General features: G+C 38.3%; 1 protein-coding gene across 1 annotated transcript in view; it reads left to right on the top strand.

Moving 5' to 3' along the window:
* Positions 1–13,703, top strand: part of LOC100877892 (popeye domain-containing protein 3) — a 96,330-nt gene that overhangs the window by 9,195 nt on the left and 73,432 nt on the right.

The raw sequence follows: 13,703 nt of genomic DNA, 5'->3' as shown, positions 1-13,703 counted from the left end.
GCGAAGTAAATCTCGAAGTAGCAAATATAAAGTGAAGCACGGGCCCGGTGCCCGCGCTTGTTTTATATGTTTCACTCCCCTACGACGTCTCCTAGCAACCACCCGATTTCTTCGAAATCTGCCACGTGCCCTCCGTTGACCTTGGCTTCGCGGTCATCCCTCTACGACCGATCCTCGCGATGCCGCCCGCCCTTTGCGGCCGAGCCGTCACGCCGCCACGCTGCGCGCCGATACCGATGTTGCGCCGGCACTTGCCGGTACCCGCCATCAAACGGAGCAGTCCGCGCCTTTGTACTCGTTTCTCGAAAATTACGCATTAGGAGACGTCGCCGAGGAGTGCCTTTCTTTTCTGCCGAAGTGCGCCGGGCTCGTCGGCATTTCGCGGTGGATCAAATACTTATTAATTGGCACTTTTCTCGGAATTTCAGAGCATGTGCCACGTGCCACTTTTGCCACGTGCCATTTGCTACGTGCACCACGCACGTGTACATTTCTTAGAAAAATTAATTATCTATCGTCTTCGAGTGCGACCGATCCCGCAGGCAGCTAGCCGGAGCGCGGGGCAAGCAAGCTGACCCCCGCCCGGGTTCTCACCTCTCCCGAGCGGAGTGGCTCTCGGTGTTTGGTGAGCACCACCACTCCCGGACGGATTGGTTACCCCCGGTGCTACGATGGTGTTTTTTATGCCAAGATACTCATGGTGTTCGACGACGAGTATGGCCACAGGTTTCCCCGTGCACGTAGGGCTTCGAGGCATGGAAACTCGCCATGCCTGCTGTTTCTGACCAGTCGCCCCCGAAAACCCCGCTAAATTCATTAAATCTTATGTATGCTTTTAAATTCTCATTTTGTTGCTCTGAAATGCCTCAATCAGCCAGTTCTATCCGTAACAATCCTCCCCGTCGTACAAAATTCATTTAATTTTGTACCTCATTTATGCCTAGTAGTTTTATTAGTTTTCGTGTCGAACGTATAAAATCACCCGTTCGGGTGCGCACCTCGGCTACTCTGACTTCTTTATCTACACTGGGAAATACTCGTGTAACGGTCCCTTTTCACCAACTATTTCGCGGTGCTTGTAAATGTACGATCAGCACTATACCGCCTACTTCTAAGGGATTTTCCTTCTCGGTCCATTTTTTACGCGGTACGAGCGTAGGTAAATATTCGCGCAACCATCGTTTCCAAAACGCCTCCGCGAAACTCTGCGCTGTTCGCCACTGTTTTCGCAAACATACATTTTGAAGATCATATCTACCTAGCTGAATCTCATTCGAGGACGATCCTATCAGGAAATGATTTGGCGTCAGTGCCTCTTTATCGCGAGGGTCTAACGACACGTGCGTGAGCGGTCGCGAGTTTACCGAATGTTTGGCTTCGGCAAAGAGAGTAGAGAGAACCTCTTTCGAGGGGTTTTGAGAGTAGAGGTTCCCTCTTTTGAGAGTAGGGGGAACCTCTTCCGAGGCGAGCTTGTTCCCTTAACACGTTGAGCGCGGCGCCCTGGGGACCGGCGCTGAACTTTTGTCCGGGACGGTGCCGGTCCTCAGGGACCGGCGTTAGACTTTTCGTTAGGCCGATATCGGTCCGGTGGGACCAGCAGTATTAAAGTTAAAAGATAAATGTCGCCTGAATGAAATGTAGTCAAATATAGTTTTAATGAGCTTTATTAAAACATTCTAAGCAAAAGTATGGCTGGGATTTACACATGTAACAAAATGTAACAACCTTTTTTGTTAAATTTTTTGCTATCTTGGGCCCAAATAATCTTGAATTTTCAGCATAACAACCAGAACAATATTTCCGAACTTTATGGACGTCTCCTTCCTTTTTCTGCAATTTATGAAGAATTTTTTCTGCGGGACGCGGAATTTGTTCATCTTCTCGCTGTGTCAGTTCATTCACCAGTTGTCTCCGAAATTCCGTAATTGATATTTTTTGTCCTGTTACTTCTTGAAAGACGAACAGCGAATTGACCACAGCAGTGTTCAAACATAACTCAAAGGCTAACTTTTTATACCATTTGAGAGTTCTCCTCAAGGGACTGCTATACGCACTCATTTGATCTGACAAATCAATTGATGTTTTTGCTTTATTATATTCAACTATAATTTTGGGTTTACAGCAAAATCCGCGTTTTGTTTTTACGTTTATCATTTCGTTTGAATGTTTTGTGGACAGGACCAAAACATCTCTCTTGTCCTTCCATTTCAACACTGTAATACCTTGATTATTTTCTTTAGCTATAACTTGTCCACGTTTCAAATTAGTTTTTATCACTTCACTTGGGTTTCCCCTACGATTTGTTCGCAGTGTTCCAATCAAATGTGTGTTTTTTTCTATTAGGCGATTCGCTAAATCGATACTGGTGTACCAGTTGTCAGTACACAATGTGTGGCCTCTATGAAATAAGTTTTTCAATAGAGACATTACAACATTTGACGGAGTTGTGTTTTCCCTATCGAGAGCTTTTCCGGTGTACACATGACAGTTATAAGTGTATCCATGACTACAACATAATTTAAATATTTTTATACCGTATTTGTGTTTTTTCTGTTTCAAATACTGCCTGAATACAATGCGCCCACGAAATGGAATTAGCGATTCGTCAATACATAATAATTCTGGTGGATCGTAATATTTTTGAAAATTTGTATTCAATTCGTCTATGATGAATTGAATTTTTGATAATCGGTTATTTGCGACAGCTGCTTCGTTGTCAGCGAAATGCACCATTCTCATTAGAATTTCAAATCTGTCTCTACTCATTATTGTTCGTGGGAATGTTTGTGAAAATAATGGATCTTGAGACCAATATAGACGTAAGGAGGGAAGGTTTACCATACCCATCCATATTAGCAGCCCAAATAAACGCTTCAGCTCATTTTTGTTAGTTGGTGTCCAATTAGTTGTACGTTTAGAAATGATTCTGCATTGAGTAGTATAGTGGTTTGTTTGTTCACTGATGTGCTGAAATATTTCGTCTGTAACGAAAAGTGCATAAAACTCTTCTGCTTTTGTACAAATCCGCACTTTCTCGTTAGTTGTTTTGGCGCCGGAGGTACGCGTAAAGGGAACAATATTTGGTTGATTCCCTTTTGGATCAAACCATTCAGTTTTTTTTTTTTTTTTTTTTTATTAGAATAAAGACAGCTAGGCCCAGACTGGCCCATGTGCCTATCGAAAATTTACATCAGAACATCGATACACTCTATAAAATATAACATTAATAACATTAATATATTTCTTTATATTCTAAAAATTAAGCGGTCAGTCTTTTACTTATGCTAAAAATGATTGCTATAAAATGATTGTCTCAATATTAGCATACAACTATAAACTATGTCTATTATTACTACAATCACAGCTTTTATGAATTATACTTGAGATATTTAGTGACTAATGAATAATCTATTTCTATGGTTGCAAGTTGCACTCCTTGAGAAATGCAGTAATAATTTTTATCCCCGATATATTAGGCCCTTGGAGGAATGGTTCAATCCTTAGCGGCGGTTTCCATCGATGCTTGGCTAACGCCGATAGCATTTTATCTCGCTGCCTGGTTAATAACGGACAGTCCCATAAAATGTGGTTGAGATCTTGACAGGAATATCCACAATCACAATTACTGTCAGAGATAATTCTCAATCTTGCCAGTGAGGCTTTTAAATTATAATGATTTACTCTATATCTCGTAACCCAAGATGTGATATATCTAGGGAGGTCATGTCCATAGAACCATGGTTTTTGCCTTCTTTCAAAAAAGGTATCGAAATATTTGGTCCCTTTATTCTTCGCCTCAAACAGCCATGCTTCCTCGCTGTGTCTCCACATCTCCTGTTTCAGCAGGCTGACAATATCAGAGTAAGGCAATTTCTCCTGCAGTTCTGGCATATTTTTTGTTGCTTCCTTAGCTGCAGCATCTGCTATTTCATTTCCTGGTATACCTTGATGTGAAGGCACCCACATAAAGTTAATAGGGCACATTGACTGCTGTGAAGTATTTTCTGCTAGATAGGTTTTAATTTTTCTAATGTATTGATTTGTGTTTTTTCCAAAAAACTTTCCATTAATAGCTTGTAAGGCTGATAAGGAATCTGTGCAGATTAGGTATTTCTGGGATTTATCTTGTAATGATTGCTCCACTGCCATACAAAGAGCTGCACATTCAGCTGTATATATGGAAGCCTGGTTACTTAAGCTCATTAGAAATTTGGAATTTGAAGCTGGCATGACACATGCAGCTCCTACCGCTGACGCATCTAGCATCTTGGACCCATCTGTAAAAATTAGGGTATGGTGTGGGTATCTCTCCATAATCAGCTCAGTAAACTCCAATACTGGTATAGGCGAGTCTTTGATCTTCATACCGGAACAAATGTCCATATCAATTTTGAGTAATTGAGTTTCTATTGTTGAATCATAGTGTGGTAAGGAGTCATTTATCTCCACAGACTGAATTAATGGTTTGATACTTTCCCAACTTTGAAGTATTATTCTGTTATACTTTCTGGACTTTTGTTGATTAGGCTGTCTTGTATAATAACTTAATAACTCTTCTAGCTCGTTGATTAAGGGGTTTGACATGTTTGTACACAAATTAAGAATTGTTTTACAGCCATATAATCTGGCTCTATCCACAAGCCTTGGAATTTTGGCTTCCGCCAGTACCACATTGGATGGAGTAGAGGATCTCAAGCCCAACGCTATCTTAAGAGCTGATGTCTGTATCCTTTCAAGCCGTTGAGTGAGGTGTTTAGTGAGTGGAAAATACCAACCAATACCATACTCTACTCTGGATCTGATAAGAGCCTTGTATATAGAGATAAGAGTTTGTGGGTCACAGCCCCACCAAACCCCTCTCAAATATCGAATAATGTTGCAGACACTGCTACATTGTGTTTCCAGGTACTGTATATGTTTACTGAATGTTAATTGATTATCTATATAAATACCAAGAAATTTGGTCTGAGCTTTGTTTGATATGAACACATCTCCCAAATCAATGCTAACCGAATTTGGTGGAATGGTAGGAGAAGAAAAGATCAAGATATCAGTTTTTTCTGGTGCAAGTTCCAGGCCTATGTTCAAGAGGTTCAACCTTATCGTGTCAACTGCTATTTTAATGCCTTGCATTGCTTCCTGTAAGCTTTTACCTGTGCAGAGTACTGCTATATCATCTGCGAATTGACTAATTCTTATGAAATGTGGTAACCCATCTGTGATATTGTTAACATATAAATTGTACAAGAGAGGGCTGAGAACTCCCCTCTGTGGCAATCCTTTATTTAGCAGCCTCTTATTATTAACCCCTAAACAGTGTATATCACCTACAACTTCTACTATTCTATCTCTCATCCATTTGTTTATAAAGTTGAGGATGTTTTTTGATACTCCTAAATTTAATAATTGCTGCAGAAGGTTATCAACTAAAACATTATCAAAAGCAGCTTGAACATCCAAAAATGCTGCCACACAGTATTCCTTTTTGTTAATACTGTTCAGGACTGTTAGCACCAGTTTTCCCACATTATCCATGCATGATCTATTTTTTCTGAAACCAGACTGAGTATTATTTATTAAACCATTGTGCTCTGCCCACCATAAGAGTCTAGTGTTTATAAGCCTCTCCAAGAGTTTGCACAGACAGGAAGACAGTGTAATAGGTCGGTAGTTAGATTTGTCTTGCTTAGGGATAAAATGAATATGTGACATTTTCCACTCCTGGGGGATTTGACTAGTAGAGTATATTTCATTTAGTAAGTCCAAAAGTATTAGATTGCCTTTGATGGGAAGGTATTTTAACATATTGTAATCAACCCCATCTGGGCCTGGAGCAGAGTTGATGTTTGTATTCTTAACAGCATAATTAAATTCCTGCAACGTGAAAGGAGAATCCAAGAATTCGTCATCTATATTGTGGAAAGTAGGACTTTCTTCCGATGGAACCCAAGGTGGACTGATTTTGCTTATCGCTTTAACCAAGTTATTTTTCCTATCTGAACTTGGGATGGTAATGCTATTAGCGGTCCACTTGTTTTTGAATTGCTTGATCTTTTTCCAAAAGTACCCAGGGTCTGTATGTGGATTAAGAGTACTTGCAAAGTGCCGAAATGCATCCCTTTTCTTTCTTTTTAATATTCTCTTTGTAAGTGCTGATTGCTTCTTATATTCAACCCAGTCCTTAAAGATTCCCGTATGTTTCCACTTTAGGAAAGCACCCTTTCTTAACCTGATTGCTTTGGAGCAGTCTGGGTCCCACCAAGGGGGTTGATTAGTGTGTTGGTGATACAAACCTGATTTCCTAACTGGTGTACTGTCTATAACAGCTATCTTCATTCTGCTAACGAATTCTATGTATCTCTCCTGCAGAGAAAGGCTTTCAAACTCCAAACTTATGAAGTAATCCCAATTTCGATTAAAAATCTCTTCATATGAGGTCCAATCTGTTTTTTTGGATGATAAGCGGTTGCTTTTTGGCAAGTGGATGTGCTTACTTGTTTGGAACAGAATTTCTATGGGATAATGGTCTGAACCCAGAGGATCCTCGTACTGTCTAGTTGTAAGCAGATGAGCTATGTTTTGCGGAGAAATAACTAAATCGATATTACTATCTGAACATCCTGGGTTACTTATTCTAGACTTTCCTTGAATGTTATGAGCCATTAGGTTGTGTTCTACTATTATTTTAGCTAAATTATTCCCGGAGTCATTTGTGTTGCTGCAATTCCAAGCTGGATGTTTTGCGTTAAAATCGCCTAGCAGTAAGTACTTACCCTTAGACGATAATTTATTAATAAAATTGTGCCATACCTGATATTTAATAATATTCCCTGGAGGGTTGTAGCAAGCTACTATAATAAGTGGGTCTTTTATGCTGTTGATTTCAATGATGCAATGTTCTGTTTTATCAATACCTATTGTTAAGTCAATTATTTGCTTGGTACTAATACTATTTTTAACAAGAATAGCAATTCCTCCTCCTCTTTCTGAGGAACGGTCTTTGCGAATAGAGTAGTAGCCTTGTAGAAAGAATTGTTTATCCGGTTTAAGCCAAGTTTCGGTGCAAATGATAATGTCATAATATCCAGCCAAATTCTGTAATTCACTTTTCTTACTGAGAATGCTTCTACAATTCCATAAAAATATTTTTAGATTGGTGGCCATTATTTGGTTTTATTAGATTTGTACTGTTTATGAGGCAGTGCTGGATCCAAGTTTATATTAGTATCTAGTGACTTTTGTGCTTTTGCCAAAAGTAATATCTTTGGTTTGGCTCCTGATGGGCCAACAGTGGTGTTTATGGGCTTTGCTTTATTTTGTTGCTTATCTTGTTTATTGTTTTCCTTTAAAGTATCTGTATTATCTCCTTTCGAACCCCCTGATTGAGATGATTTTGTGAAATGATTATTTTTTATATCCTTCCAAACTGAATTGGACGTTACAGGTCTCTCCTGACCTCCATAAGCTTTGTTTATCAAAATTTTATTCAGATTAACTTCCTTAAGATGGGGAAAGTTGTCAATGGTAGCTGGGACAATGGGCTTAGCCGCTACAGCTACTTGCGGTCCTCCTGCACTAATAATTCTTTTTGCTTCCCAAGTTGAAACGTTTTGAAAAGCTTTTACATTTGCTATTTCTTTTTCCTGCTTGTACGCAGTACATTTAAAATTCAAGGCAGCATGCTCACCTAGACAATGTAGGCACATTGGTTTGCCTTTATGAGGGCAATCTTCCTGTCCATGGGTAGCTTCTTCTCCACATGAGCGGCACCTTGTATTGCTTCTACATACTTTAGCTATGTGACCAAATCTTAAGCAATTATAACAAGCCTTGACTGGCTCTACATAAACTTCAACTTTTAAGTTATATAAGTGTAAGCCTCTTCTAAGGCTTCTCAATTATGGTAACGGGTTGGAGTAGGGAAAAAACGGACACGTGTTGTTGCAGTATGACACTGTAATAAAACACTTTAATATCCCACTTATACGAACGATGTACACTTATCCCTTCGTAGGTTCCCCTACCTGAATCAACACAATTTGCCGGACTTTCCGTGTTTTACAATTTTTATGTATTCTGTTTTATATTCTCTCTCGCAGTCTCGGTTTGTTACCGTCTTTCTGAAGGAGTCCGTCGCTCTCAACGAGTACCCGCTCAGCGCCCCTCCCACAGCCGTCAGTCATGTGACTGCCGGCTGTGGGCGGTTAAGTTTGAAAGCCGTCAAACTTACATCCCCCCCTCTTAAGGTATAGGCTCAGGTTTTCGGAAGCTGGGAAATAAGGGATTAGTTTACTAGCATGGAACAAGTTCGATTCATTTTTCCTAAATCCGCTGTTAATGGTAAATATTACATCCGATACTTTTTTTTTTATCTTATACGGGCCTATTCTGATCGGATCTAACTTGCCTCTATTTAGTTTACTACTATTTTGTATGTATACTAAATCCCCTTCATTGTATTGTATTGTGACTGCGTTTTTGTCGTAGTATTTTTTATTTTGTTCGTGGATCTTCTTTGAATTTGCATATGCTATCTTTCTATTCTCCTCCAGGTTATCCTTATTATTTTCATTTAGTTCTCTTGGTAATATAAAATCGTCCACTCCTGTCAGTAAATATTTTGGGGTGAACCCCGTTGAGCTGTGAATTGTATTATTATATTCGTTTACACATTCTTGTGCTAATATAGGCCATGGTCGGTTTTTCTCTCTGTAGATTTTACATCTTAGTCTATTTACCAGAGTTTGGTTAGATCTTTCATTCAACCCGTTAGAAAAAGCGCAGTCAACTGCCGTGAAAATTAAGTTTATTTTCTCTGATTTTAAATATTGTTTGAATTCTTTCGAATTTATGCCTCCATACTGGTCTGTTAACACAGTTCCCACGTCGTGTTTCTTTCTTATTGATTTTATTAAATTTATGAAATCTTTAGCGGTTTGAGTTTTTGAAGTTGCGATGCAAGCAAATCTCGTAAAATGATCTACAACCAGATGTAAATATTTTTTTGTGCTTCTGTTTCCCGCAAACCCACCTATTGTGTCCAGGGAAATTATTTCGAATGGTTTTTCCGCGGGTCCTAATTGTGATAGTGGCGCTTTGTAATTTGTAATTCTAGATTTATTTCTTATACATGTTCCACATGTCTGGCTTATTTTTTTTATATTTTTATGCATGTTTTTAAAATAAAATTTTTTTGTTATTGTTAGTGTTAACTGCTTTATTCCTACATGTCCCAGTTTTTCATGTACGGTCTTTATTAGTGTAATGCCAAATTCTTCGGTTATCCAAATTTTTTTCTTATCCTTCAGGGTTTTATAGATTATGCCCTTTTCAATATCACATGTTTCGTCTACTTTTAATCGTTTTTGATCATTAATTATATCCGTTACCTTAATGAGGTTTACGATTTTAATTATGGAATCTTCACTGTCATTTTCTTGTTCCTGTAGAACTGGATTTCTAGATAGACAATCTGCCTCTATATTTTCTCTACCCGGGTTATATATTATCTCGAAATCAAATTGCGATATGTAATTCAGAATTTCTCGTAATTCCGGATCTTCACAATTTTTTATATTAAAATGTTCTAACGGTTTATGGTCTGTATAAATAATAAATTTATTTCCCATTAGGTAATATTGCCAGTATAAAATGGCTTCTTTAATTGCCAGGCACTCTATATAGATAGCTTTTTTTGTTTTTTGTCGCTCTGTTAATTTTCGAGAAAAATAAAATACAGGTTTTAATGTCCTGTCTGCCTGTGGCTGTTTTAGAATTGCGCCTACACCTTGTAAACAAGCATCAGTATAAATATGAATCTGACTATTTGGATCAAAAGTAGCCAAAATTGGTTTGGAGCACAGCCAATTTTTCACTTTTTCAAAACTTTCTTGACAACTTTTCGACCATTTAAATTCTATGTTTTTCCTTAGTAAATTGTGAAGTGGTTCCAGCACTATTGAAGCTTTAGGAATATATTGTAAATAAAAATTTATTTTCCCCAAAAATTGCCTGACATTTTTCCTTGTTTTAGGTGTAGGAAAGTTTTTTTATTGCGGTTACGTTATCGTTTAGGGGCTTTATACAGTTAATTCCTATCTCGTGTCCTAAGTATTTTATTTTATTTTGCGCGAACAAACATTTTGCTAAGTTTAATTTGAAACCAATTTTTGACAGCATTTCTAAAGTTGATTCAATATGCTTCAAGTGATCTTCATATGTTTTTGAATAAATCAGAATATCATCGATATAGTTTACGGTGAATTTTTCTAACTTATATTCTCTTATTTTATCCGATAAAAATCTTTGAAAAATTGCCGGTGAGATTTTCAGCCCGAATGGTAAACAACACCATTGCCAATGACCATGATGCGTTACAAAGGCTGTTTTGTATTTATCTTTGTTACGTAATGGGATTGACCAAAATGCCGAGTTCACATCGAGTTTCGTGAAATATTTACAGTTTCTTGCCCGCAATACTAATTTATCGATTCGTGGAAATGGTTGACTCTCTGGTACGACTATCTTATTTAATTCTTGATAATCGATACATAATCGAGATTTTTTTCCTTCCTCTTTTTTAAATGCTAACGTTACTGGCGCGGCGTTCGGACTGCTCGATTCTTCAATTAAACCCGATTTTAATAATTTTCCGATTTGTTCTTCTATTTCGGCTTTATCTTGTAACGCACATTTGTATGGTTTTTTTGCTATGTATTTTTTTTCCGTGAGTTTTATTGTAGCTTTAAAATTTTTGACCGTACCGACATCAAATTTCCCTTTTGCAAATACCTCCTTGTATTTCTTTTTTATTTTTATTATAGGATCAATTTCCTTCAATGTATTGAGATGTGACTTTGATATTTCATTTATTAAATTTATTTTTGGTTTCCCAAAGTTTTGACTTATTTTTAAGTTTTCGTCCTGGCGTAACCTAAATTCTTTAATACTATCTAGTCCTAATAATACATCATCTTTAAATGATTCGCTTTTTATTATAAACAATTTTAAATTTTTTGTGATTTCAAAAATTTTCATTTCTACCGAGACCATACCTTCCGATTTCGAAGTCCCTGATAGTGTTTTTATATCGCCCCCACTTATATTTTTCCCTACATTAAGACTTTTCCAAAACTTATAATTAATTAATGATACATTCGCCCCTGAGTCATAAATGGCAATAGCTGGTTTATTATTTATTAATATTCCTATTTTTATAAGTGGGGTCACAATTAGTTTTTTGCCTCTTCAGTGGCCAAGATTAGATTTTCTAGTTCAGTGTTATGCGCGATTTTAATTTTCTCCTTTTTCTGTATGTTGTTTAATTTCGTTCGACATACGTTCTCGGGGTGATACCTGTTTGGATAACCTATACTTTCACAATACCTACAAGGAGAATAGTCGTTCCCTTTTCTTTCATTTGACCTGTTTTGTTTCTGTCTACCGTTGTCTATATTCGTGTATCTAAATTTATTTACCATAGGCTCGATTTTTTTCAAATTCGCCATCAAATTCTCAATCGTTTCTATTTTACCGTTCAGTTTTGATCTAACATAATTTGGTAAAGCTATCACTATTAGATTTATTTGAGAATTTATTGTCAGACCAGGGTCTGCCTCGATCAATAAATTCCGTTTTTTCAATGCAAATTCAAAAAATGCTCCGTTCAAATATTTATATGTGTACGCGTATTCTATCTCCGACCACGACTTTTGATTAAAAGTTTCGATGAAAGAATTATTCCAAAATTCCCATTCGTAGGTTAATGTATTTGTTTTTAAAAATATCGCATGCCATTCTAGTGCACTACCTTCTAAAAATAGTCTCAAAATTTCAGCGTATTTTCCCTCGGGTACATTAAGACGCTTACATTCATCTACAAAGATTTTCAGCCATGATTCCGCGTTAAAATTCTTCCCGTTAAACTTTTCTAAAACCATATTTTTCGCTATGGAATGCATTGATTTCTCGGGAGGAGAATTTGGTGCGAGCGGGAATTCTGTGGGAGGGATGTCCATAACGACCTCCAAATAGTACTCGTTAAAAACAACGTTACCTTCCTCGTTCAAATACTCGTCGCGGAGACCTCCTTTTGTTAAAGTGATAACCACATTTCGAAATTTATTACGTTCCTTAAGGCTTCTGACGACTCCTTTCACCACCGAGTGTTCAAACAGTTTTCCGTGGTGGACAATTGTTTGTTGGTCAGCTGGGAACTTGTAAACCTCCACCTGGTCGACCAATTGAATTGTCTTTACCCTGACCACCGTGGTTTTTGCGGTCGCAGCTTCAGATACGAAGTGGAATCTCGCTTTGATATCGCCCATAATTGTGTTGATTTGTAAGCCTCTTCTAAGGCTTCTCAATTATGGTAACGGGTTGGAGTAGGGAAGAAACGGACACGTGTTGTTGCAGTATGACACTGTAATAAAACACTTTAATATCCCACTTGTTAGAAATCGAAGGAACTATAAAAATATTCTGCTAGGCAAAAAGGCAAAGGCAAAGACCGATTCAACTCAAGGTTCTGGGGTAAGTGCCGAGAGGTCAAACTCAGTCCTCTTACCAAAGGCAAGGATGCCTTCCCCACTCCGTGGCCAGATCCTTTAGGAACAACGTTCCTATACATTTAGGTAAAGCAATAACAAACTGACAAAGAACACAGTCCTGCGACATCTGATGACCACTTGACTCCAAGTCAATAGCCATCATCTGTCGCCTCACTTAGACTCTCATAAACAACCTCTCGCATAGACCTCACATAGTCCATCCCTATCATAAATCGTTCAAAGGCAAAATAGCACAGGCTAATTGCCCTCGACGACCCTCCAAAATACGTTGACGCTAACACGGCCAACCTGATCTGCTTCACGCTCTCGGGAAGCATCCACACAAAGAATACAAACACAATACTGCAATAACAATCATGGATTATCAAATCTCTCAACATCAGCGTCTCCAAGTCACATAGCCCTTGGCTCCGCACCTCTCACGTGCCCTGCCCTTGCTAAGACCAAACGCTTCCACACCAAGTGTTTCCCGGCGTCGTAACCTCCACAGCTCCGTACTTTACCTGTACCCTGCTGCAGTTACCGCCACACTTTACCAACATAACGTCCTCTATTCCGCGCAATTCGTGTACCTTTCAAACGTCGTCTTTCGCAAGGCAACATACCAAATCCATGACCTTAATGTCACCCAATGATAGAGGTTCCTTCGAATACATAACGTTACTCTATTCCGTACACGACATTGTCGCCTTTCATACGTTATTTCCACGATGACTACACCCGCAAGTGCGTCACCTCCAGATGACACTCACAGTATCATCCGGCAGCCACGGTATTCACAAACTGGCGAATACCGCGCAAACAAACGATACCGTCCACAAGATGCGTATCCCACATTCAACTTTTGCTGGCAGACACCACGTGTCCCCATAGCCCAATTCATACCATAATCTTTTCCTCCGTACACTCATATAAAACTATTGACCCAATCAGTCAACATTCCATCTCAACCTGGCACTCAACTAGCACCACATAGAATTGCAACAACCAATTAATCTTTCTCATAAACATTCATCAAATACCTAGCCTTCTTGCCTAACTATAATCTAAATGTTTAGGCAACTAAACAAATAAGGAAATACAAAACTAACAAAAATCTATTCCTTTAATATAATTTATTATACCGAAAATTCT

Source organism: Megachile rotundata, chromosome 15 (genome assembly GCF_050947335.1).
Source record: "Megachile rotundata isolate GNS110a chromosome 15, iyMegRotu1, whole genome shotgun sequence".
Lineage (NCBI taxonomy): Eukaryota > Metazoa > Arthropoda > Insecta > Hymenoptera > Megachilidae > Megachile > Megachile rotundata.
The sequence above is the reverse complement of the archived record's forward strand: the minus strand, read 5'-3'. Positions and strand labels throughout refer to the sequence as shown.